The 24,963-nt window shown below is 37.3% G+C and overlaps 2 long non-coding RNA genes across 2 annotated transcripts in view; both read left to right on the forward strand.

Annotated features, from left to right (window-relative positions):
* Window positions 1-255: 255 nt before the first annotated feature.
* LOC124159612 overlaps window positions 256-24,963 on the forward strand; it is a 29,813-nt gene continuing 5,105 nt past the window's right edge. The window contains exon 1 of the long non-coding RNA XR_006864982.1: window positions 256-549. This is a non-coding gene — a long non-coding RNA (uncharacterized LOC124159612). The remainder of the gene's footprint in view (window positions 550-24,963) is intronic.
* LOC124159613 lies at window positions 10,567-11,144 on the forward strand. Its single transcript, XR_006864983.1, has 2 exons — window positions 10,567-10,606; window positions 11,036-11,144. It is a non-coding gene; the product is annotated as an uncharacterized LOC124159613 (long non-coding RNA).

Raw genomic sequence — 24,963 nt, forward strand, 5'->3', positions numbered from 1 at the left:
CCATTCATTCGTATTGTTTTATTTTTCAATAACACACCCACTGATCTAAACCCATTGTTACGGCAATGAAATGGAGGAAAATGGACATGAGTGACTGAGTGGTGCCCCAGAAGGGGATGGACCCCTTTTGGGGTGCCCGGGCAGGGGATTGTATTGTAAGGAGTGCCCCGGGAGGGGAAGGGAGAGGAGACAGTAATGAAAGGAACGACTGCGCAGGCAGTCACATGAGAGCGATGGTCCGTGGAAGGTGCTTCTTCCACAGCATACGAAAGTTTCAAAAACACTTTGTAACGACGAAATCAAAGAAATAAATACAGTCCATTTTTAAATCTAAAAACAGTTCATTTATGTTGACATGCCGAAGGTGCAACATAAAATTGGTCCTTCGGGCCGGATTGAGATCAACTAGAAGGTTTTTCCGTTCGCATTTTTCAACGCGCGCTGCGACGACGCCACACAGACTCAACCCGGGATAAGGATTGCATCATCTCGGCAGCTTCCTTCTGCAGCGGCGAGACGGCCTGGCGACGGACATCACTTGGCAGTAGAGTGAGTCTGGCTCATTTATTCCTTATTCCTTTCTTGAACAATCATTTCCTCAACCATTCCTTTGCACGCATCTTTCTTTAATAATGGATTGTTCTGAACGTAATAACCTCATTAAACAAAGAGGAATTGTCAAGGCAAGTTTAACAAGAATTCGCACATTCATCAATTCATTTGATCAGTCATCCAATCTGAATTCAGTGCGTGTAAGATTAGAACGTCTTCCTAAAATATGGGAAGAATACGATGAGATTCAACGTAAATTGGAATTGAAGGACGACGAAGATCACAGTGGTGATAGAGAAGCTGTCGAGGAATCTTACTACGAAATACAAACAAAGTGTTTGTCATTAATTGACAATTTTAATCCACCGACACCACCATCGTCACACGTTGCATCAGATAGAAGCGAAGCGACGTCTGCGGCAGTTGCCAACTTATCACGGCTGCCAACCATTAAAATCCCCACCTTTTCGGGTCTAGTGACTGAGTTCATGCATTTCCACGACACATTTCAAAGTTTAATAATAAAAAACGAATGCCTGGACAACATCCAACGATTTCACTATCTACTAAGTTCGCTTACAGCAGAGGCAAAGGCGCTTATAGAAAATCTACCCGTGACAAGTAACAACTATAGCATAGCTTGGGAACTCATTTGCAAAACGTACAATAACCCTAGGCTAATTGCTATAAATCATGTTAGCTCATTGCTTAACTTACCTCACATTGGGAAGGAATCTGTACGTGAATTAAGACACCTTCTCAATCAACTAGTGAGCAACACGAACGCCATAGAAGCGCTGAATTTAGAGACACCTATTCATGGGCTGCTATTCTGGATAAGCGTTGCAAAAAATAGCATATGCTATTCTGCGGGTCATTATTGCAACGACCCCGTATTCAGAATGAAGCGTAGTAATAATTTTGTTCGGAATAGCAGCATGCTATTTCTTGCGCGAGCTATTAGGAAGCTCCGCCACTTCCCGTATGAAAAACTTTCTGAACAGTTTGCGCAACCAATGAGGGAGAAGATATTTTATATATTTTTCTGTATTTTATGGAATATTGACTTGCAATTACAAATAATTGCTTCATTTGCATTTAAAAATTATATTAAACCGTGGATTTATATAATACGCTTTGAAAATCTCGTTTAGGAAATCAGCTGATTGTTGTTGTTTTGATAATATCACAATGGCTTCAGACAGGTGGGTTAGGTCATAATTTTACTGTTATAATGATGATTTATCGGGCATAAATATTGAATCATTTACCTATATCCGATCGGTCCTTTATCGTGAGATATATGTTATGCGAAATAATCATTGAAACCTAAATATGTTTGATTTTCTTCGTAATTGTCTTAGGCTTCGAAGTCTGTCTGTTCGTTGCATGTCAAAATAAATATGTACCAACTTTTATTGCTTTCATCGTGACGATATAGCTTTACTGTATGAACTAGAAGCTTTCGTTTCTAATACTAGCTTTATATTATACTAGCTCCAATCCGAAGTGTACGTGTCACCCATCCCCCGACACCATGGCTCACACCAGAAATGAAACTGAAGATAAAGGAAAGAAATATTACTCGAGCAATGTTCCGGCGATATAAAGTTCCGGCTACTCTCACTAGATATAAAACCATACGTAACCAAGTGAAGAGTATGATACGCAATGCAAAAAAAAATTATTTCAAACGCACTCTAGGAAAAAAGGGTGATCCTAAATCTATGTGGAAATCCATTCGTAATCTTGGAATTTTACCTCCTAAAACCAATAGCAATATCTTAAATATCCATCCAGATGTTCTCAATAATCACTTTGTCAAAAGTGAACCGCAAATCTCTCTCGAACCTCATATCCCACCTCCAGCGAATCATAATCAGTTCTTCTTCTCACATGTCTCATCGTCCTCAGTTTTTAGCGCGTGCAAAAAAATCACCTCCAATGCCAAAGGACATGATAAAATTCCCATTTCTTGCATTAAGAAGGCTCTACCTGTCATTTTGCCCTCGCTCCTAAATATAATAGATGCCTCACTTCAAACGGCACACTATCCTGCGACCTGGAAGCACTCCCTTATACACCCAATTGCTAAATGCCCCCAGCCCTCTACACCTGATGACTTCAGACCGATAGGAATTTTATGTGCTTTTGCCAAGATATTTGAGCGGATTGTATTTCAGCAATTAAGCTCATATACATCCACTGCTAACTTACTAAACCCCTTGCAGTCTGGCTTCCGTGGTCGACATAGCACTCAAACTGCACTCTTAAAAATTACCGAGGACATTCGTGAGGCAATGGACAAACGCCAGGTGACGATCTTAGTATTATTCGATTTCACCAAGGCTTTCGACTCCGTTTGCCATGAATTGCTCCTCCGCAAGCTGAGTACCCTAAATTTCTCAAAGAGTGCTGTTGACTGGTTTAGATCTTACCTCAGCGGTCGCACTCAAGCAGTGGTGGTCAGTAGTAACCTACAGTCAAACTGGATCCCTAATCCCGTGGGGATGGTACAAGGCTCAGTTCTTAGTCCACTTCTTTTTTCTCTCTTTATAAACGACCTCCCTGATGTCCTCATGCATTGTGACTACCACCTTTACGCCGACGATTTTCAAATTTATCGTCATTCATCGCCGTCCAATATTATTAATTCAATCGCACTTATCAATGAGGACATCGAGAGAATTAACAGTTGGGCGCAGGCTAATCATTTGGTTCTCAATGACAAGAAAACAACAGCAATAATTATAGGGAGCAATTATTTCTTTTCCCAATTAGACCATGAAAATCTACCTAAAATAAGACTCGGTAGCCACAATATACCTTATGAGGAAACAGTAAAAAACCTTGGAGTCATATTCGATCGAACCCTTAGTTGGAAGCCTCAAACAAACTATGCGAGGCGTAAAATTTTGGGATCACTACATCAACTTGTCAGAGCCAGAGAAATACTTACACCCGACATACGAATGTCATTAGTTAAAACACTAGTCTTCCCTCACTTGGATTATTGCGCAGCCTTATTCACTAACCAAGACGACGCAAACAATAATAAACTCCAATTGGCCATGAATTCAGCTGTAAGGTTTATTTACGATTTAAAAAAATGGGACCATATTAGTAACTATTACAACCGCCTTAACTGGCTTAAGTATAAAGAGCGTCGCATCCTTCACATAATAACTCTAGCCTTTAGTGTCTTAACGACCGGTTACCCGCCATACTTGTACGAGAAATTCGTTAGAAAATCTGAGGTTCATAATATACCTACCCGAAATCATAACATTGACCTCCATATTCCAAAACATCACACGCTACATATGAACAAATCATTCATAGTAACCGCCTCACAAATATGGAACTCTCTCCCAGCCCAAATAAGAATTAAGCAGTACAAATGTCAATAGGTTCAAACACAGCACATATGGGTTTCTGAAGAATGCCTCCCTATCCCCAAGTTAAATTTCTTTTGTTTACATTCACTTTCTTATGTTCATATTTCTTGTTTATATTCACTTTCTTATGTTCATATTTCTTGTTTATATTCACTTTCTTATGCTCATATTTCTTGTTTATATTCACTTTCTTATGCTCATATTTCTTGTTTATATTCACTTTCTTATGTTCATATCTCTTGTTCATATTTCTTTTGTTTGTCACCTTTAATTTTGTAATTAGTGTGTTATATCGAAGTGCGATTATTTATTATTATTTTTTTGTCGAAAATATTGTATTGTTTCTTTCATGTACTAGGCAATATGCACTGTTCAAATTTGACTGTATATGTATATATATTTATTTACTTTTTATTTTATTTATCTATCTCAATGTGAAATGTAGAAAGATGTACTTATATTTTCTTATGGGCCCCAGTGCCTACGAAAATAAACGATATTATTATTATTATATTATATGACTCCCTAATTTCAATTCATTCTCTGTTTAGGAAATGAAGTAGGTGGCAACGTCACCGCTGTGCTTTCATGTAATATGATGGAATAGTATCAATATTTCAGCTGCAGATTTGGAAAAAGCAGAGGGATGTGATGGTGAATTTGAGGATGGATGGAACAACTGTGAAAAAGTGAATCGTGTGGAAAGTGCTGTTGTGTCACTTATTATTGTTTTCGTATCAGCTGATTTTAATATGCTCACTGAAATTTTTGATAGACCCTGAACTGTGCCGATATACTGAAACTTAATTGTGTGAATAACTTACTTGCCTATAGAGGAAACAATTTGTATTGAATTCCACATGATATATATTGCATTAATGATGTATACATGGATATTCCATTAAACGTTTGTGGCGAATCATATTTGTTCGGAAACTTTATTGGTGTTCGGAGAAATCCTTTGTTTTCAAGGAAGTAATTCAAGTCAACTGCCCGTGTTATAAGTTTGTAAATTTTAATTGTAGAAGGTAGCGAATAGTGGGGAAAATAATTTCGACTCGTTGCATGTTTTTGTATATACTGTCCAATTGAGGAAATGAACGGCTGATCAAAGTATATGGTATTATTATGGTAATATATGGTTTTCATTGAAAGCTATAACTGTTATTATATTTGGCGAGTTAGTGTGTTCACACAAGCTTGAAAATTTTCAAGAATCGACCCGATAGCCTACATTGAGGATATTTTTAGAAGCAAGTCAAGTGATGAAATAAAATTATGAGTTGAAAATATGAATAAAACACAGAAAATTTGGGCTAATCGTAGTAATTCTTTGCATTAATTGTTATTGTTTTCGTACTGTCGATGAAGCAAGCTCGAGCTTCATATATTAAGCTCGAATGTTAATTTCTAACCAATTCACTTAACTAGTTAAATATTCATCACTTATGCTACTATTATTTAATTAAAATAAAGCAGATAACATTTTATTTTTGGCTATTATTCCATTTTTCAATGCTTGATTATGTTACTTTAACCTCAGAAAAACAATTCGACATCGCAATGCGCACGTATTCAGGGTTGCAATACCGAATAGCTCGGCATCGAAGACCGCGTAATATTATAGCAAGCCTACCGGTTGCAATTCGCCGTTCAGAATAGTGAATTGCTACGGGCCTATGCTATTCTGAGAATTACGTCTTCCGGTGTAGTAAAAACACGAATTGCAACCGTTCTGAATACCAAATAGCATAGGCGTTGCAATACGCTATATTATAGCAACATCGGTTGCAATATCGGAGAATAGCATAATGCTATTCCATCCAGAATAGCAGCCATGAAATACTAATTTCGCAAATAGTGTTGGAAAGGTTGGACCACACTTCGAGAAACGCATGGGAGGCTCAAACGGACACCCATACATTCTCAAGATTAACTGACTTAATTTCTTTCATCGAAAAAAGGTGCCAAGAATTAGAATTTGTGGATTCAACTCACACACAAAGCAAACGAGATCAGCCCCCACTCAAGTAAAGCATTGGTCTCATAAGCAGGCGTACATTGCTACGAATAATAAATGTGTGGCATGCGGTAATGAACATTCTTTGTACCAATGTCCCATGTTTCGCACCCTTAATGTCCAACGGAGAACAGATATGGTAAAAAAGAATAAATTGTGCTTCAACTGCTTACGTCCAGGTCACAATCTTAGTCAGTGTACTTCCAAACACTGCCAGAAATGCAATATGAGGCATCATACGCTTCTTCACAGAGTTTTCATCAGGAATCAGGAAGAAGAAGGTACAAATAATACTCTAGATCATCAGTCTGGCATGCAACCAAAGGAGCTCCTGAAAAACCTGAAAATCTGAGAGGTTGAAATATGGACCTTAATAAAATGAATATTGTAAAACACTAGGTCATTGAATAAAAATGCAAAGAAGTCTCAAGGCATATTTTCTAAATTCTTCACATCTCACTAGGCTGTAAGTTGCCTGCAGGTAAAAATATTTGGTCTGCAACTAATCTGGATCTGGTCTGTAACTGGTCTGAAAGGCTAAATTTTGTTCTGTAACTGGTCTGTAACAGAACTGGACTGGTCTGGATTTCAGAGAGGCAAAGGAAAATGGTCTGTAAATAGTCTGGAATTCTGGTCTGTAACTGTGCTGTAATATTCGATGGTGTGTAACTGATCTGGATCAACTGTCTGTAACTGTACTGTAATTTTCGATGGTCTGCATCTAGTCTAGATCTATTCTGTAACTATGCTGAAATATTCTATGAGTTTCAACTGGTCTGGAACTATTCTGGAAGAATTCCAAGTGAGTCAACTGGTCTGGATTCTAATGTGACGGGGATCGGGTTGGTGTGGTAGCTAGAGTGTTGGCTTCCCTCCCGGCGGGCCCGGGTTCAAATCCCGGCAGTGGCAGAGAATTTTCAGAGACTGCCCGATCCCTGCTGGAGTGTTGTGTGGAGGACATTTCAAGCGTAACACTCCGTCCATCGGATGGGACGTTAAGCCGTGGTCCCCTTGGCGCCTTTCGTTAAGAGCAGGCTAATGCCGACGCCGGGTTTCTCTCCACCCTTCCTTCCATACCCTTCCCCCATGGCGCAAATGACCTCAGCTGTCGGTCGCCTCCTCCAAATACCATACCATACCATCTAATGTGACATGAGATCTGATATTTTATTCGGTCATCTGCAATTGCTCTTAAATTTATTTGTAACAGTGAAATTATTATAATGTATATCAGGCATTGATACTTAATGGAATTAGGAATCCTGGGCTATGGAGTGGTCAATTTTTAATGTCCATTAATTTTTTTTTAAGAAGGGTTACAATTTTATATTTGTTATTTCATAGATGAATTTCACATGGGTTCGAAGGTACCCATGGGTAAGCCATGATCATGAGTGCACTGCCCACAATCATGGCTTGTGGAGAGTTGCGTTATTTGGATGGCATTAGAAAGGGCTGCATCATAAATTGAGACTAATATCAGAAGTACTTCAGATATTAGTCCCAATTTATGATGCAAACTTTATTTTTATGATTTTTTTTATGATTTAAATTTATGATACAAACTGCAAATTGAATATGCGAGGTAAAAATAAATATTACTTCTAAATGATTGCACAAGCAATGAAGGTTGAAATATCAAATAGGGTTTAGAAAGTAGATAGCAGTCAATAAAATAATTTGCAATGGTTTATTCTAATTCCAATGTATTTACCAATTTCAGGCAAAACTTTTTGCCCGCAACTTCCACTGTAATAAAAATGAACTCCTCCATGGTGGGTAGACATAGAGTAAATGAAGGGTAGTACCCTCCATGGTGTGTATTTAACCCTCCATCAACCCAAGCTCTACATTCCAGGGAGCGTAAGGCAAGGGTAGCACTACCATGGAAGAAGGATTCTTCCTCACCAAACATCTACACTTACATGTTGCATACTAACATACCTATCTTCTTTCAAAAAATTCCATTGAATTTCTGTAGGGAAGGGGTGCAGTTAATGAGCTGATTGTAAGAAAAATTTAATATCTTCCAGCTAGTAGTGCTTACACACTTCATTTGGGCTATGGACGCATAAAATAATATACTCAAGTATCTATTTGCCCCCTCAAATGCAAATGGATCTCAATTCAGAACACCGTGTATAAAATGGTAATAAGGTGAACGCAGTGCATCATTTCAGTAACCCATTAAAATTAAAGCATTTGTTGAAGAGGAAAATATCTGAGAAGTCCCTCAGGTACCTTCGTGAAGGTACACCTCGCACCTATAAGAAGCAGGTGCACTTGCTCCAGAGAAATTTAGTTCAGTAAAAGAATATAGTAACTGCGGTAAATAAATATTTTGCGGATTAAAAATTTGAGTTACAATTTTTTCCCATCATATAACGTACTTATAACGTATTAAAAATCGTATTTTGAAACTTGCGCCAAAACAACCGGCGGCCATCTTCTATACCCTGACAAAAATAAACTCCACCATGGTGGGTACAGGAAGGGTACAGGAAGGGTGGCATCCTTCATGGTGGGTAGTTACCCTTGCAGAACCCACGCCCTACCCACCATTAAGGGTAAGGGAAGGAGAGAAAAATCCTTCGTGTACCCTTCCTTGGAACTCCTTCCCTTACCATCCGTGTACCCTTCCTCTACCCACCATTAAGGGTAAGGGAAGGAGAGAAAAATCCTTCGTGTACCCTTCCTTGGAACTCCTTCCCTAACCATCCGTGTACCCTTCCTCTACCCACAATTAAGGGTAAGGGAAGGAGAGAAAAATCCTTCGTTTACCCTTCCTTGGAACTCCTTCCCTTACCATCCGTGTACCCTTCCTCTACCCACCATTAAGGGTAAGGGAAGGAGAGAAAAATCCTTCGTGTACCCTTCCTTGGGACTTAGCATTTATAACTGAAGAAAACATATCCTGAAAGACTCTCCTTAGCTACTTTTTCCTGCTAAAGAGTATTGAGTTCCGTACAAGAACGTAAGCAGTCTTTGAATGCAAATATAGACGGGCTACACAACTAATCTTTAAAATTTCCTTAAGGAAAACAATAGTATACATATTCAGTGGCGTAGCCAGGGGTGGGGTCCGGAGGGTTCGGACCCTCCGCCCCCCCGAAGTATAAAAACACAATCATTTTCCTTCATAATAGAAATCAAAATATTAAAAAATAATGAATTTAAAAAATATTTCTTTGACTATTGAAGTTTTTTCGTTTATGAAAAGTGTTTGAATAAGTTGAATTCCAATACTTACTATCCTGTTTTTCAAAACTTTTCCCACCTGGTTTTGGACCCCCCCCCCAAACGAAATTCCTGACTACGCCACTGTACACAATAGTTTCTGTAATTGTGTGAAAAAAGCTCATTTAGAAGTTCTTCCATTCACGTTTTAGGATGTAACCTATTTGTGTGGCTGACAATGAGACATCGCTAGAGTGATGTTCAGTATTAGAATGCCGATCTTATTTTCTGAAACGAAATAGGTGTGGTAGAAAAAAGTCACAGCTTTCTTCCACATAGGCCCGGGTGCGATTCTCATCTTAAGATTTTGTAGTATAAGTTCCGTTGAGAAACTACCGCTAACTATAGAATACGATAGCCGAGGTTGTTAAATCGCTAGTTCGTGATATTGTAATATGTAGGTCCTGGGTTCAAGACCACGTGAAGGCTAATTTTTTTTATGCCCTATAACTTTAGAAATCACTGTTGCAACTCATCCCCATTCCTTTAATTTAGTTTATTAGCGATTTTTTAAATTTTTATGTTAATTTATGGATTTTTAGTTTTTATTTTATCCTACCCTTCATTGAGGCTGGCCAAACCCTTCCCGTACCCTCCAGGAAGGAGAGGGCGTACCCACCAATGTTCTAAAATACCCTTCGTGTACCCTTGCTGAAGGGTACAGGAAGGGTACACTTATCCTTCCTGTACCCTTCATCGAGGCTGGCCTAACCCTTCCCGTACCCTCCAGGAAGGAGAGAGCGTACCCACCAATGTTCTAAAATACCCTTCGTGTACCCTTGCTGAAGGGTACAGGAAGGGTACACCTATCCTTCGTGTACCCTTGCTGAAGGGTACAGGAAGGGTACACTTATCCTTCCTGTACCCTTCATCGAGGCTGGCCAAACCCTTCCCGTACCCTCCAGGAAGGAGAGAGCGTACCCACCAATGTTCTAAAATACCCTTCGTGTACCCTTGCTGAAGGGTACAGGAAGGGTACACCTATCCTTCCTGTACCCTCAATGGAGGGTAAACCTCTCCTTAATGGAGGAGTTTATTTTTATCAGGGTACCACGTGACCTAACAGCCACTGGAACACACTGGAATGTTTACACTCGTAGATACAGTAGTTTCCGACTTTGTGAATTAATCTGTGCCTAAAACCGTATTTTACAAGTAACTGTATGTTTAAGAACGTATGGACGAGGAAAATATAACGTTATTCAAAGTGAAAACTTCCAAAAAGGAATCAAAAAAATACTGTTTCATGCCAATTGCATACTACCACAATGAAATCAACGCCAGATAAAGTTTTTATTTACCGGGTTTGCGGAAAAAGTGGCTCCTTGCAGCACTTAGAGATTTAAAGAAGATGCCTTGGTCAGTATCAACCCATCTCTGCTGCGCTGACTTTTTTAATGTAAGTACATGGAATATATTTTTACAATCGATAGTAAATCAACGAACTTGAGTATCAACAATTTTTTAGGACTAATGCAATTAATGAACTACTTCTTTCAACCCAATAGTTATATAAGATTATTTATTACTACGTTCTCACTGTGGTTACAATTTAGGTTGATCTTTGGCTTAACTTGTATATTAAAAATACTATGCATTCAGATCGATTAAGTTGAAATATTTCAAATTATTGTTCTCGCGTTAGAAACCACATTGTTAGCTGTTTTTCATGGCATAAAAGCATTAGTCTCACTATAAATTCATTCGTGCATGAAGGGTTTTTCTTGAAATTGAAAAACCATATTAGAGAATATGTGGAACAATTTTAAGTTACCTTAAGTACTTTTTACTTAGCTGGTTATTAAATGTTACAATTCTCATTTTCCAGGATTGATGGCGATGGACACTGGACGTTTTCTCTACTACGATACATGTTAACTGTGTTACTAGTACTAGAGAATGTTTTGAGTACATCAATAAATGTTAAATTGCCTGTATGGATTTATTTTATTGCATAGAAAATCATCCACCTCCATACGAATCCAAAATTTCCTGTTGCAGGGGATATGTTATTGATGGTTTGTCAAAAGTCATATGCTAACATGTTTTATCAACTTAGAACTTAAATGGCAATTCACAGCTGAAATACAGTTGCCATGTGTGAGCACAATGAATATCTTACGATCGGGTTGACATTTGTTAAATTCTGAATTCCATTTGCACTCATACTGGTATAATCTGGAGATACATCAACTCTGAGCTTTTTTTTGTAATAAGAATACTTAACTTTCTTGCCCCTTACAGCTGAAGACATCCATAGAGATGTATCATCGCTTTTCAAAATTTACAATGTATTAAATTGATTATGTAAGAATGCCATTGTAACAATTGAAGATTACTGCTATTCAGTATGCCTTTATCTCCGTCATATTTGGCTGTTTGGGAAATGCCTTCAATAGGCTTCTCAGATAAATTTGTTTAGGCTGTTCCCTTTTCCTTACTAGCTGAACTGAACCAGTCAGATCAATGAGATTGACTGATCTTATAGTTATCCTGAGTCTCAGGTTAAGTAGTATAAACCAACTAGTCACTAGAACAGATTAGTTCCAGACCACATAGTCTCCCTGAGAACAGCCCAGTTCCAGAGCAGTACAGAACAGTTACAGACCAAGCTATTCCTGGGTCCAGACCAGTTTACCCACCCGTTGTCCAGACCAGTTGCAGACCAAACTGGTCTGGAGCAATGTTTCAATTTCTTCCCAGTTCCAGACCAGCTACAGACCTTTAGTTCCACCCCCGTTCCAGACCTGTTCCAGCTCATTTACAGACCAAATATTTTTACCTAGGTTAGCTACAAAAGATCATCAGATTCTTCGTCATCAGAGAACGTCAAAACCTACTGCTCATTGAAGGTTCAACCAGATACTCAAGTCCTTCTTTCCACTGCCATGGGGAGGATACGTGACAGATATGGAAGGTATCAAAAATGCAGAGCATTGCTAGATTCAGGATCACAATCAAGTTTTATGACTGAAGCATTGGTTCAGCGATTAGGATTAAAGAAGTTTCGCAATCACGTATTAATTCAAGGAATTAGTTCATTAAATTCAGAGACTAAATATGCCACTAATGTAGAAGTTTTGTCTTGTACAAATGATTACAAGTTCGATCTAACTTTGTCAATTCTTCCAAGAATCACTGGAAATATTCCTTCAGCACACATCAAGAACTATGATTGGGGTATTCCGACCGATATTCAACTCGCTGACATCAATTTTCACACACCAGGGCCAGTAGACTTATTAATAGGTGCTGAAGTTTTCTTCCATCTTATGCGACCAGGAAAAAGAACAAGAGTAGGAAATTATCCCGTTCTTCAGGAAACGGCGTTAGGTTGGATTCTATCAGGACCAACTCCAGTGGTCGACTCTACCAAAACAACACGGCAAACATTTGTGGTGAGAAAGGAAGAAGGTCTGGAGGAACAACTTAAAAGATTTTGGGAATTGGAGGAATTACCTTCCACACTAATGTCTCTGGAGGAAAGGCAATGCGAGGAACACTATCAAGTGAATACGATTAGAAATCCATCAGGAAATTATATGGTGAAACTTCCTTTAACCTGGATCCGCCCAATGTAACATAAATGTCACACCCTGTATCGCTTCACTGTAATGGCTCTTGCATCGTTCGGGCACGATATATTGGTGTGTTTTATACCTTATAAGAAAGAGGAAGCTAAGTGCTTCAATTCAAGGTAAAAATTGTCAAGTGAGAGTGAAGACCTATCCTTTGAGTACCCCTGGTACTTATGCGCCTTCCCTAGACACTAAAAATGGACGTTCGCTTTGTGTAAATATTTAATTTTTTCATTAACTATATGCGCTACAGCAACAATTTTTGGTATGTATCAACATAATGATACAAAATTATTAATAATACATTAATATGTTTGGTATTGCTTTCCATTTCTGTAATATACTCTGATAAATGTTACTGTGACATAAATGTCACATTGGGCGGATCCCTATGCAAATCTTCAAAGTTTCGAATGTTTTGCTCTAGTTAGAATTTATTGCATTTTCAACGTTTTTTCCTTCGTATTACCGCCAAAAGATTTATTATTTATCAATTAGTCGATAAATTTGCATTTATTAACTTTTATTCCGGTAATTACTTTTGAATTAAATTTTTTAATATTAGGGATATCGATAGCTCAGAGATATTACACTGTGTGAAGCCAAATAGCTTCCGGAAAACGAAGACTTTGACGAAGTACAATATACCTTGAGCTACCAGAAGCAGCAATTGTCACTGATGAGGACATTGCAGATGACCAGGCTGGTGGACTTGTGGAAATTTAACGGGAAGACAACTTCGGGCAAGAGTGGAGCTTGTTTTGCAGCTTGATAATGATAATACTAATGAATTTCAAGAGAAGTCCTGAAGTATTTCGGTACCAGTTAGATGTAAGGAAAAGGATTCGAAGTCAACGAAGCTTACATCACTTCTCCAATAGAAAAAAGTAAAAAGATAAGCTGCCAATTTGCGACAAGAAGGTCATTTTGTAAGAAATAGGTTATTCCCCGAAACAGATCTTCCTGAATAGAGGGAAAAATTAAGTGTAGAAATTTTTTAAATAGTTTTTTCGGATGACATTCTTTTTTCTCATGGCAGAATTACATAATTATACTACTTCTATTGTTTTTTCATCTTCTAGCATCAGTAAAGAGGAGATGAAAATTTTTATTGGGATTTTACTGTTATGAGGTTGTAACTGGTTTCCATCCAAGCGATGCTCCTGGGAAGATTCTGGGGGTGCTCACAACTCAATGGTTACCGTAGCCTAGCGAAGGAATAGGTTCTTTGTGATGAGTAGACCTTCACTGTGCAGACAATACGATGCCCGACATAATAGACAAATTGTGGTAGCTTAGCCGTAGATCACTAAATTGAAAGAACGTTTCAGAGGGATTTTTCCCACTGAAAAAACTCTCTTTTGGCAGGAGTATGATTGTGGAGTATTTTGGTATCCATCCTTGCATGTAATTCATTCGGCGGAGGACAATCAGTTTTGGTGGTAATGGTGGAATATTTTCCCTGACTTTTGGATGTAGCTGTTCTCAATCTGAAGCTGTTCACAATCTGTTCACGAGCGAAATCTGGTCATTGCATGTCACAATTAGAGATCAGGTGTGTAATAATGCAAACATTACTGACCATACATCGATGCAAAGGCAAGTATAGCCACCGTACTACTTCATTTTCAACAGAGGCAGACAGTGAAATATGTTACGATGCTAATGATCAATTAGTCTCAAAAGATTGCGTCGCCGTGCTGGAGAACATTGCGCTTCCGTCAAATGCACTGCATGCGATGCATGAAATATGGACAAATATTGCTTTACTACTTACCACTCAAAATGGTACGTATACGCCGGCATTGAACTCTAAAGCAATCAATTTAGTTTATATGAAACAAATTGATTCAAATTTAATTCAATTTTATAAGGTATTAGACCCTTATATGTTGTGAGAATATTTTTCAAACATGTATATTTATTCTATGTATTTTCCAAAATTGGGAAATGCATTTTCAACTATTTTACTTATTAGCCATGTAAAAACATTATTTAAATGTACCTTCAACAAATCCATTGATTGTGTCAATTCAAGGTTCTGTAACTTCCAAAACACTACTGCCGAGAACTTAAATTTATACATAAATTTAAAATAATTTTTCTTGATGTGTATTTGACAAGTTTATAATATAAACATTATAAATTTAAATATACCCCAAACTTGTGAAATAGCATTGAAAAAATCCAAAACACTTCTACATCTTAAAAAATCACAATTTACATCGAAAAATTTATGAATCGCGGGCAATGGAACTCTGAAAATTATTGCTAAATTTTTTTACAATTTACTTTAAATTTAAACAAAAGCTTGAAAATAGTGTACGTAATTAATAATATGTTTTTCTAGTGTTTTTTATCATTTAAATGAACAGTGCAGCTCAAATGCGGAAAATATTTGCTTTTTCTGGGGAAATATTACCTTGCACCAAAAGACAACAGATCCGCCCAATGTGACATTTATGTTACAGTCTGTATCTCGGAAAATACACAACCGATCAACGAAATATTTTCAGAATGTAGTAATAATGAGACCCTTACCATTCCCCTAGAATATGAATTATTACTCTCAAAAAAAATATTTTGGGCGGATCCAGGTTAAGGACCAATCCTCAGCAACTAGGCGAGTCCTATAAAAACACTCTTCATCGCTTTCTGCAACTCGAAAGGCGACTAGAAAAACAATTTGATCTGCGACAGCAATACAATACTTTCATGTCCGAGTATGAATCCTTAGGTCATATGAAAAAACTGACTGTAGATGAAATCGCATCTCCCCAGCCAAGTAACTATTTACCTCATCATCCTGTGTTCAAAGAATCAAGTACCACTAAACTAAGAGTGGTCTTCGATGCCTCTGCAAAAACTTCAAATAACGTCTCTCTATACGACATTCTGATGGTAGGTTCAAATGTGCAGCAAGACCTTTATTTTATAGTAATGAGGTTTCGAACCCATAGTATTGCATTCACAGCAGACATCCAGCAGATGTATAGACAAATTCAAATCCACCCAGATGACTTAAACCTGCAGCGAATTTTATGGAGAACACACCCACAAGAAACCCTTAACCATTATCAGTTAAATACAGTAACGTATGGAACGGCATCAGCTCCATTTCTTGCCACTCGCACATTGAGGGAACTTGCTGCAAATGAAAAACACAACTATCCAGCTGCAGCCGAAATATTAATGCGAGATTTTTATGTAGATGACCTTATGAGTGGAGCACAAACAGTCAACCAAGCTCTTAATCTTCAAAGGGATTTGATCAACCTACTTCAACGTGGAGGCTTCCATCTGAGGAAGTGGTGCTCTAATCACCATGAATTGCTGACGTCCGTGCCACCAGCTGACAGGGAAACTCAACTTCCATTTCAAATTGATGACGACAACTTCATTAAAACACTGGGATTGTCATGGGATCCTTCATTGGACGTATTTAAGTTTCCCATCCGGGATTGTCAAAGGATTCCTCAATCTACGAAACGTGGCATACTGTCAGTTATATCCACAATATTTGATCCACTAGGTCTTCTTGGACCCATCATTGTAACCCACACAGCACAATGACATCCTGCGGACATCCCTGGTATATCCCACTGGGATATTGTGACGTCCCTGGGATGGACTCAATTTCCCACTGACCGGAATGGGATATCCCAGGGATAACGAAATGTTCTATACATATGACGTCGTGGGGACGTATCCACAGGACCTCCCTGGGATATCCCATGACTTCCCATGTACGTCATAGGGATAGCCAAGTGTCAATCCACACAGTAAAATGACATCCTACGGACATCCCTGGTATATCCCACCAGGATATTGTGACGTCCCTGGGATGGACTATTTCCCACAGATCAGAATGGGATATCCCACGGATAACGAAATGTCCTATAAATATGACATCGTGGAGACATACCCACAGGACCTTTGTAGGACATCCCATGAATACCAAAAAGAGATTATCTGATTGCTAACTGTGAAGTCACAAGGACATAAGAGACATCCACCAATGTGACCACTGTGGGACATACAAAAAAATTTCATGGCTAGCTGCGAGATTTTGAGGTTCCTTTTGGACTCCTAAAAAGTGATATATCATTCTTGGCAAAATATCGTCACACTACTTCACACTCCAGAGACTGAGGAATAGTCAAAACAGTAGTTTATAAAAGGTGAATGGCCTCTGAAGAAGGCAAAGACAGTGAAATTGGCCAGCTAGGTAATAGTATTACCAGGGTGTCCATCCAATCAAAGCAGAAAAATTCATGATTAATTCCAGGTTTTCCACGGAAATTTTACAAAATTCCCAGGTTAATTTGACATGATTAGTGCGATAGATAAGAATTTTAAAATACCTAAAATTACTTCATATTTAAATGAGAATAATAAATAAATGTACATACACATGTGTGTGTATGTATTATTTAGAATTCCTAACTTAAGATCTTGCACACAAATATGGAAATGCTACACTAAATTCAATTGGCATCTTGTCATAATTAAAATCGTTACATAAATGGAAAAAACATTTTCCACAAAGTATAATTTAAAATGTAATGAATGCATTGTTAAGTATACATGGACATAAAATGGGCGATGAACCGGCAAAATTTCAAGTGAAATGAATTTGAAAAATAAGATTTTGAAATTCCAGGATAGAGTAAAAATTCATACATAATTCCAGAGACTAAATTTTAACACCTATTAGCAGATCCTCTTGGTGAATGGTCACCCTGATTGCATGCTTTCTATTAAACTATTCTATTCATACACTCATGGGAGACATTAAATGTTTAAAATGAAACACTAAAAATTGTGTAGTTTCAATTTTAATTCCATTAATATTTTCAGAGTGAATACAAATCAACTCTCACTTTCACTACAAGATGGTGTGGACCTGGGCTCACCATTCTCGAGTTTTTGGGTGTCCTGAAGATAGATAAAAAGGAAAATCAATCTACAATATACATACAGGAGAGGAGTATGTCAGGAGTATTATCAAAATATCGTAACGAAAATCACACTGAAAAAGTCTAGTTATCATCAAGGGAATTTCATGTTCCTTTGTTTCATGTTCAGACATTTACAGTATGCAATAAAACTGAAAAGGCTTTAGTCTCATAAGGCTACCATGTTAATTCAAGTCGATATATCTTGAAAACTAACTGACTTTTTCAATTTTTCCTCCTGATAACTTGTTTTAAACTTTGAAGTCCCAGAAGCCATATACCCACACCTATCAATGTTTGGGCTGGGAATTTTGATGAATCAGTCAGTATGTCAATCAATTTGTCATGATACATAGACAGCAGAAAAATTTATGGCAGTTTAGTTATAAGTGAATTTTCCTCCTTGAAACAAAATTGTACACTTATTCATTAATGAGCTTGAACCATCACTAAGAGAAACTTTACCTGTGTCTTTTGTCTTGTATTTGACTTGTGAAAAGGGATTGTCAACACATATCTATTACAAAAACTACTGCAAGGCTCCCAAGCTAGAAGCAACTGGCTATTTGACTCATGGATTTAAAAAAATAAGAAATTCTGTTTGGAAAAGTGCTTTAACATGGGCAAAAAGCATTTGAAGAAAAATACTTTTAAAAAATGTTGATTCTCACTTTTGCTAAATGAGTGCATATACATATAAGACATGGCAAAGTTTCTCCATGTGATGGTTGGAGCTCATGAATGAATAAGTAGGCAATTGCATTTTGAGGAGGAAAATATCCTTATCATTAATGTGCCACACATTTATTATAGATATTCAGATCTCCTTGGATAGATTTGTGGGTAACCTGACACTTCCATTCCTCTCCTAATTAAGTCTGGACGTTTGAGGAATGGACACTGTAAACTGATGCCCTGAATTCTGTACAAGGAAATCATTTCTAGGTATCCAACGTTACGCAATTTAATATTTTGAAGAAGAAAATGGCAAATTGGATGACTAGATCTCTTGTGATTAGTGTGAAAACAGCCAAACTGATTTGGCACACAAACCACTTAACCGCATTGGCCGAGATGCAACTTAAAAAAATAGAAACTTTGAAAAACTAGCAAAAACTTGCTGTAGTTTAGGCCATTCCATGATTTAGATCTCCGAATTCTTCCAATCTTAACAATTAAAATAGATCTTCTAATGTAGTCTGGTATCGAGGCAAAAGTGACGACCTAGCTCACTGGCAATATTCACATTTCGACTGGGACATAACAGGGGAATAGCAGCTAAAGCCTGCTGTGAGCTACTGAAATTTCTATAGCTCCTGCAATAACAGCTACTTCAAAACATCTTAGTTAGCTACAGCTACTAGAAAATAGTAACTTCTGTAGTACTGTGCAACTACCATCCCTTTTGAATAAGTTATCCCATTCTTAAGTTCTACAGGTGTTATATATCGAACTTTTATAGAGCATGAGATCCTTTTCAACCATGTTTTTTTGAAATTATACCTCCCATGTGCAGAACAAAAAGTTGTTTTCAAATGTTTGAATTACAGTGAGTCCTCGTTTAACGTTGTTGATTCGTTCCTGAAAAACTCGACGTTAAGCGAAACAACGTTAAACGATGCAGTGTTTCCCATAAGAAACAATGTAAAAAATTTAAATTGGTTCCTAACAATCCATTTCTTCGTAAAGAATCCAGAATTTCCCGGGCGAGAATCCAAGGAGGCTAATTATCGGAGCCGTAACTTTAAGCAGACTTCGTGACCAATCGGGAGACACCTGAATCAGGCCAAAATGAAAAAAAAATCTGAATCTAACATTCGGAAGCACGAGGATGAAGGGCGAGTCAATTTTCGTGATGATATGAATTCTTTAACCCGGCGGAAATTGCGAGAAACATTCATTACCGATTATTCACTTCAGCATGATAACGATTCATTCGAAACGAAACGAATTTTTATAACGAAAAGGTTGGGAAGAAGGCATTATTAAATGAAATATAAAAACTAAAAAGAAAGTATTTTAATGGCGAAACATCGATATTTTTAGTAACAGAAGAAATTTTAATTGCAAAAACTCGACCTGCAAACCTAAAACTCGACCGATCTCTCCAGCAGTTGCACCTTCTTCAATTCTTTTAATAATACCAAGTTTTTGTTCTAATATCGCCGTTTTTTCTTCACGTCTGAAGAACCACCAGGATAGCCACTCTTCTTCGTGGATATTTTTTTCGGTTGGCATCAGAAAAATATACGGATAATGGGTAAATGAGGCGATAATTATTCGCTCAGATGCATATTTAACATACGCTCCCCACGCCAACCTTTTCTGTCGAACAAAAATTACCAATCGCATTAATATAGTAATATCGGTAATATCTATACATCAGATGCGCTTGCGTCCTAATCGCCATTCATTTTTTTTTCGTCGCGCATAATTTGAACAACGTTATCGCGAAGCAATAACGACGTTAAATGATCAAGGGTTTCAATTTTTGGACAACGTTATCGTGAAACAACGTTAAACGGGACGACGTTAAACGAGGACACACTGTACTTGGTAGTGGAATCTGCATCTGAAAATAGTACATAGCAATACTATTTTCTCTACCCTTAGCATGGAAGGGTGAACCTTGTATTACAAGATGTTTAATAATTGTTTAAATGTACTTTATATGAGCTCCCTAAACAGGAGCAACTTGCCAAAAAAGTATCCAGACCAAAATTATTCCTCCTTGCCCAAACCCATATAATAATCTAACAAATACTTACACCTCTCTCTCATGCCTTGCTATAGCATGTTTCAGCCGACTCTTCACTGTAACTTCCACACTAGAATTGGTGGCTGTAGCGTCCTGGTTCAGTGCAACATCTGTAAAGGATGAAGACAAATAAGTATACAGACAATTATAAGAAGACAGACATACAAACTCATAAATGAAGATAGGAACTAAATAAAAATACAGATAAGCTATTTTTATTCAACTCCACTAAATGAAAGCTATAGTCAGTAGATGCCTCCAGGTAAATATACCAGGTTCAAGATACTCTACTACAAAATGTGTACCGATGGCTGTACGGAAAGATGCACAAGTTCTATTTTCTGGGTATAAGATTTCATGCAGCAGTTTGAGCAAATAAATGAACCATGAAACATAGGCGTAAGGTTTGTTTACACAATATATCACTTACAATTAGACCTTGTTTAGATTCATCCCGAGTTTCTTACAGTCGTCCTTTAGTTTCCACTAAATTAAATGCATGGATGACTACCCAGACAGCACATTTGTGGTAATACATTTGTATTACAATTGTAATACAGTGTCAAATGTCCTCTATTACAATCGTATTACAAATTCCCTTGTATTTTGCCTTTGTATTACAACTGTATTACAAATCATCTGTATACAAAACGTTTGAATACAACTGTAATACAGTTGTATTACAAAAATCGGTACAATTTGTAAGGTTACAGAAGATTTACCATTTGTATACAAATGGTTGTGCTATCTGGGTAATAGCACAGTTACTTAGTTTGTAGTTAAATTAGTTTATATTTTATTAGGTTAGCAAAGTTTGGCAGAAAAAATATATTAAACGCTATAAAAGTTACGTCGGCATTGTAATTTTTCAATCCCTAAGCCTTATCTTTACTGACATAATAGATCATTTATTTATTTAGGGCCTAAAATTTTTAATTATTAACCTAGTTCCATCAAACAGATAAAGAGAATAAAAACTTTTTGTAAAAAGGCTAAACATTGGTGGTTATCCTATCATAACATTAATGTTCTTTTTCGATGCGTGCGTAATTATACATATCGAAAGAAATCACACGGTGTAGTCCGATTTCAAAGAATTAATAATTTACGTGAAACCTATTAATCATACATGCGTGTTGCAAAATCCCCCGGTTACACGTAAGTACAATTCCTAGTTATATTTATTGCCAAGAACCCTACTTGATTTGATTTAGGAACGGAACCAAACGGACCGTTTGGACTTCCAACAAATTCAGCCGTAGCCTACGCTATCAAAACAACAGGTTCTATTTTATGCGCTAGCACTTACATTATTTCCTATACGTTCTCGCGTATAGAGACTATAGTACAAGAACTTCCACTTTAAATTATATCATGTGAACAAGGAACAAAAGCGAAAATTTCACCATGAACAACGGAAAAAGACGCTACCTTTAGTTGCCAAGTAACGGTTTTACCAAGACGGTCATGTTGTTCCAAGCAGAGCCATATTTTTCCTCGAGATGTTACAGGCTGAGTTATAAGAAATATAAGGAGCATGCGGAAACACTATACTGCCGCCAGTGAACGCCAAGAAAAAATTATTTAGATGTCACATCAAACTTACTTGGAATATAGCAGCATCCTTGTAACCGCCAAACCACCATGCTGTCTCCGGTGTTCCGTTCCGGTTCCTCTGTTGGAAAGGAGGAACGGAGGAATGTGGAGAACCATGGGAGAACACCTTCCTGTAGTTCCTTCCTTCGCGGAGTAGCGGTAGATTCAAAATTCGTTCGCCAAATCTCAAGACCAAAAACTAGAATTTCCATGTAAAGTAAAGGAGCGGCAGTACTTACCTTCTATTACCTATCCTTAGATTGGACAATTACAATGTCTAATCTGGGAATGAGGCCATCGATGCCGTGAAAATTTTAGGAGAATTCTCACCATTAAAAATTAAAATAAATGTAAAGCGTTATGTTTCATTAAAATACTTTCCAATCAATCACCTCTGAGATGTTTCAATCCCTAGAGAGTAAATATTAATTAATCAATAAGTTGAAAGAGTTCATTTAACCTGTAGGAATGGAATGTCCCGGAGACGGCTAATCGACGTCCGCAGGACATTGGTACATAATATAAAATTTCAGTAAAAATCGATAAATTCCATTATTCCTGGATTCACTCTTCAATGAAATGAGTAAAAAACACATTGACGCAAATAATTATCCAAAGAATGAATAATACCGCCGGGATATCTCAACAACGTCCCAGGGATATCTCGGACGTCATCAGGACATACGAGACCAAATTAGGATATCCTGATGACGTCCTGTGCTGTGTGGGAAGTTACAAGATACTTATGCAGAGGTTGTGGTTATTAAAGCTGGAGTGGGATGAAACTGTACCAACGGATGTCCTGCAGCAATGGTCAAAATTGCAAAATAATTTTCATTTTATCTCCACGATAGAAATAAAGAGGCTGGCAATTTGCGACGGAGTCGTCACTGGTGTTCATCTTCATGGATTCTGTGATGCATCAGAGGCAGCATATGGGGCATGTCTTTACCTAAGATGTTGTAATGAAAGGGGAACCATTTCCGTTAACTTTTTGTGTTCCAAATCTAAAGTGGCACCATTAAAACAAATTTCTATACCACGTCTAGAGTTATGTGGTGCTCTACTATTGGCCAAATTGACAAATAAAACTCTAGAGGCACTTAATATGAAGGTGGATAGCATACATCTGTGGAGTGATTCTACAGTTGTATTGGATTGGCTTCGTAGTACTCCGACAAAATGGAAAACATTTGTTGCGAATCGCGTTTCAGAAATTCAGGACATTACATGTATGCATCAATGGAGACATGTAAGGTCTTCAGATAATCCTGCAGATCTGATATCAAGGGGATGTGGAGCAGATGAACTGAAGGACATTCGCTTGTGGTGGAATGGACCAGTTTGGCTATCAAAACCAACATCCTCGTGGCCGTCATTATTGCCTGAAGTTTGCAGCAATAAGGACATTTCTGAAAAAGAAAATCAAGGTTGACTCATCACATTACCACATTAACCACCACAAAGATGAACCCATTTGTAACGATCGAAAACTACTCCACGTTGTCGCGCCTGCAAGGAACAGTTGCATTCTGTCTTCGTTTCATATCCAATACCAGATGTTGCAAATCAAAACGTAACATAGGAACTTTAACTCCTATGGAGAGAAGGGATGCCCTTCACTGTTTAATAAGGATGATTCAGCAGAAAGAGTATCCCGATGAGTATCATCAATTAGAGACCTCCGGAGAAGTTAAGAAGGGAAGCAAATTAAAAAATCTCAGCCCATTCATCTGTGGTCACAAGTTAATCAGGGTGGGAGGAAGACTTCAGAATTCACTCATGTCATTTGAAAAACGTCATCCAATCATCCTACCAAATGGGAACCATTTAACTCATCTAATAATAAAAAATGAACATGAAAGACTATAGTCTAGTATATATACTACCCTAGTAGAAAAAAATGTGTTCTTTTGGTGTTCTTTATATGTTCATTCAGTGTTCAAGTGTTCTTTTAATGTTCTTTTGGTGTTCTTTTATGTTCACCAATTTCTTGGTGTGTTCTTTTGATGTTCAATTTATGTTCTTTTTATGTTCATCTCAGTGAACACAAAATGAACATTTTTCTTTATGTTCATTTTGTGTTCCCTTTGAGTTAATTTTATGTTCACCATGGTGAACCCAATATGAACATTTTTTTATATGTTCATTTTATGTTCACTATGTTGAACACAAAATGAACATTTTTCTTTATGTTCATTTTGTGTTCCCTTTGAGTTCATTTTATGTTCACCATGGTGAACACAATATGAACATTTTTTTATGCGTTCATTTTATGTTCACTTTGTGTTCATTTTATGTTCACCATGGTGAACACAAATTGAACATTTTTTATATGTTCATTTTATGTTCACTATGTTGAACACAAAATGAACATTTTTCTTTATGTTCATTTTGTGTTCCCTTTGAGTTCATTTTATGTTCACCATGGTGAACACAAATTGAACATTTTTTTATATGTTCATTTTATGTTCACTATATGTTGAGCACAAAATGAACATTTTTCTTTGTTGTTCTTTAAAATAAACCAGTATAAAAATTCTCATTCCTTGGAGGTGATTGTGGATAACTGCAGTTCATGTGTCATGACAAGTAGCTTTACATAAAACAAGTAATACAGATGATTTTGGAGACTTTGTCTACCAAAAATGAGTTTGAATTTCGCCATCTTGAAATCCACAAAACTGTATTTTTTAGCAGTTTTCCATAATATTTCTAGAAATTTAAAATAATGAATTTCCGGGAAAATTATCCCAAAATGAAGGCATATCATCAAAAAATGGACATTGAACGATCCGAGAATGCAATCAAGGAACACCTGAAATCACTCTCAATATGTACTTTATTGCATACTAAACAGGGATAA

This window comes from Ischnura elegans, chromosome 5 (assembly GCF_921293095.1).
Source record: "Ischnura elegans chromosome 5, ioIscEleg1.1, whole genome shotgun sequence".
Lineage (NCBI taxonomy): Eukaryota > Metazoa > Arthropoda > Insecta > Odonata > Coenagrionidae > Ischnura > Ischnura elegans.